The sequence below is a fragment of the Gopherus evgoodei genome, chromosome 1 (genome assembly GCF_007399415.2).
Source record: "Gopherus evgoodei ecotype Sinaloan lineage chromosome 1, rGopEvg1_v1.p, whole genome shotgun sequence".
Taxonomy (NCBI): domain Eukaryota; kingdom Metazoa; phylum Chordata; order Testudines; family Testudinidae; genus Gopherus; species Gopherus evgoodei.
The window spans coordinates 137,057,451-137,061,505 of NC_044322.1; positions in this window are offsets into that span (position 1 = coordinate 137,057,451).

Consider the following 4,055-nt stretch of genomic DNA (forward strand, 5'->3'; position numbering starts at 1 on the left):
GAAAAAGCAATGCATAACTTATACCCATCACAAGACTGTCCTCTAAGCAGTGCAAGATGAATGACATTCAGTTATCCTGTGACGATAAAGCCAGATACCATCTATAGAATTCCTCACAGAGCAAAGGAAGTATACTCCCTTTGTTTACTGCTCACAAGTTACCCTTGAAGTGAGCACAGGCTGAAACATCCAATGTAATATCCTTTTTAAATGGCAAAGCATTCAGTCTCCCACTGATGGCAGAAAGGTTTAGGCCTAGGATGACTATATTTCCCTAAACTGAAAATGGGCCCCTGGGCCCCACCATGCCTTGCTACCCACACAGGGCCCTACTGGGCCAGCCTGAGCAGACATCAAGCCTTTTTTTGGCAGAATTGGGCATTTGTCCCATTTGCTCTTGCCTGAATGTTCCTCTACACCCCCTTAGGACAAGAGCAAACAGGACAAATGCAAAGTTTTGCAAAAGAAGGCCTCATGTCCGGGACAGAGTTTGAGAAGGGGAGCGTCCCAGCCAAACTGGGATGTATTGTCACCCCATTTAGGAAACACATACTTATTCACCTACTGAAGGCAGCAGAATAGTGAAACATGTACGAGTTCCAAAGGAAGGGTTGTGGTGATGTAATTTTGTCAGAACAGCTCCTACACTAGATTGGCACTCAGAACCCCACTAAGGGAGGGGACAACATTGACTCTATGCTGATCCTGACTCTCAGAAGTCTGTCTACGCATAATGTGGAAATATTGAAATACAAGGTAAACAAAAGCTTTTCAATAATATTCAACATTGTTTTATTCTCCAGAAGAGGCCTATCTGGGCAACATCAGTTCTTCACACAACACAAGCTCAAAAATGTCACCCATAAAGTACAAAGTTAGAAAAATGCTAAAAATGTGTATAGTACAGTTGATAAACCCATCACGATAGAAACTTGTTTGGGAGATGGCTCTCTATATCTTCTCTGGAACGTATATAATATTTTTGGTCAAATATAACATTTGGAAATGTTGCCATTTTTCACTGAATGATTTTTGAGCTAATATATTTTTTCTCATACTTAACCAGCTTTAATCATCCCTAAGCATAATAGTCCTGGCTATAGTCATCAGAGAACAACAATGAAAGACAAAAAAATCACTGGTTCTCTTTAACCATGAGTTTGCTTCTGACACAATATCACATGTCCTGTGGCCCATGTATTCAGACTGTTTTTAGCCTGCTTATTTTTCACCTTGACATGCTCACTTTTGTGCAGTTTCTCCTTAAGTCTCTACTCAAATCACAGTTAAAACTGATAGATCCATAACAACTTCCACCACCATTTATATCACCAGCATATTCAGTCTCCCTGGTTCTCTCTGACCACTTTCCCCTGGGTGACTAGATAACTTCCACCTCTCTCTAACTGTATAACAAGAGCTAGAGGTCAAAAATGCTCAGGTAGCTGGTATAAAGTTGCATAGCTCCATTGGAGCTACCTGAACATCTGGCCTAAGTTCTATAAAACACTGAGATTGTCATGAGTATAGTGTTTGGTCCTGTTTTAAACAGAGTTTATTGATTGCCAATTCATTCAAGTTAGGTAACACAACTGTAAATGCTAGCTAGACACTGTACAAAGTTTTGCTACAGGACACAGCTCAGCCTTGGTTAACCATAAATATTTGCATCCTGGAATAAAGTCTTATGAAGTGCCTAGACTAGCATTTACAAGCAGGGGAGTTAACTCATGTTAATTGATAATCAATTAAAATCAAATGTAAACAAGACCCAAATTCTAATCAAGATAAACCCTCTATGAATGAGATTTGGATAATTATGCATCAGTCTCATATGTTAAACCCTTTCTCACGTACCTGTAGGAGAAGACCCCTGCTCAATCTGTGTCTACTTCATATATGGTACAGCTCCAGGATTAAGCTCCAAGTAAAGCAGGAGTTAGAGATGTTCTCAGAGTACAATACCATCAGCTCTCCTCCTGAACTGTCACCAACATATTGACATCTCCTGCTCAAAAACAGACAAGAAAAGTAGGCTATTGAGTAAAGAAACTGTAATTTTTAGACTCTAAAATTACACTTGTAAACACTGAATTGCATCTTTGTAGAAGCAGTACAGTGTAAATGTCTATCCAAGGAATTTATCCCCAGTCACATGTGTGCACATCATTGCTCTGACTCAGATTGCTCCTTCCTCAGCTATATTAGTAATCTCACATGGAGCCAGATGTGTTGTCTTTCTTGACATTTCGATGCACAGATTGGAGAATAGAGCACCAATCAGAGATGATGGGGCAGGCCCACCATCCCACTCCCCCACAGCAATACTTACAGCAGCTTAGCAGGATGCAACCAGGAAAAGAACCATACAATGGATGTCTGGAGAGGTGTGGCTAGCCAAAAGCAGGACATTTGAGTGAAATGGCCAGCACACAACAGTACCAAAAGACTTATGAAAAATATTTCTCACCAGCAAAACAAAACAATGTTTTCCAGAGGTTTCCAGAAAAATAAAGCAGTTGTCTGTTTTGAAATGAACTTTTAATTAAAAAGGCATATTCTGCAAACAGGAAACTTACAATTCTTAAGAACCAACTCTTTCCCCTTCCCTGACACTATTTTTACTTCAAAAATGATTACATCGTTTCTACTCATGAGTTTGGCAAGGTAAACAATCATTTTGGAGGGGAAATGATGCTGTACTCAGAGGCAGGTATGGCTAAATATCACTTAAGGACATAGGAACAGACATACCTGACATCCAATCCTTTATCCTGTCTATTACACATACTAGAGGTACCTCACACAATATTTATATGAACATAAATTCACAAAATTTTAGCAAAGTAGAGATGAGACTACTAAGAATATAAGAATGGTCATACTGGGTCAGACCAAAGGTCCATCTAGCCCAGTATCTTGTCTTCCAACAGGGGCCAATAGCCAGGTGCCCCAGAGAGACTGAACAGAACAGGTAATCAGGTGATCCATTGCCTGTCTCCCATTCCCAGCTTCTGGCAAACAGAGGCTAGGGACACCATCCCTGCCCATCCTGGCTAATAACTATTGAATTTATCTAGTTCTTTTTTGAACTCTGTTATAGTGTTGTCCTTCACAACATCCTCTGGCCAGGAGTTCCACAGGTTGACTGTGCACTGTATGAAAAACTTTGTAAAGCTACTGTGATTTATTTATGATTTATCATAAATCATGACTAGCTACATTACTATGACTAAAATAAAAATATATTTTGTAACTGCAGTGTTTTTAATTGGAGGATTTCAAAGTACTTTACAAACAATTAAATAGACTAATAAGTTTTTCATAACAGATTAGTCAAATCACAATGTTTAATTATCTGCCATAAAAAGGATGGGAGCTAGATTTGGTGTAGTAATTGGCTACACAACCAATTCTTAAAAAATTACAAATTGCAATTCTAAATCTGGGCAGTAGGTGGCATGAGGCTGTGTATTGTAAAAGTTAAGTACCATACAAAGGGAAAACAATAGTATTGCAAAAAAATGTAAGAATTCTTTTAATGCCATTGATATACATTTTGCTGGTCCATCAGTTGGCTCTCACTTCCCTCAAGCCAGGAATTCAAATACATGCATTTAACATAGAGATTTCCATACTAAACTACACCAGCCACACAAAAATTCAAGTACCAATATTCAAGGAATTAAACATTAAAGCCCAGTTCAAAAAAGCATTTATGCTCATGCTGACATCCATCCCTATTCAGCAAAGCAGTTAAGTACATGCTTGTTTAACTTTAGACATGTGCTTAAATCAAATTGTGGGGCTTAAGCATACGCCTGAAATTAAGCATGTGCTTAGGTGCTTTGCAGACTAGGGACAGACTTTAGCACCTGATTCCCCTTTCACAAGAGTGTAAATCAGGAATAATTCAGCTGAAGTCAATGAAATTACACCAGGGTGAAAATGGTGTAAAGTGGAAGAGAACTAAATTTTAGACTTCAGGGGTGTCATTTGTGTGAGTAGAATGAGTGGGATTTAGCCCCAGGAGGTGTGGCTATACAATAGAGTTG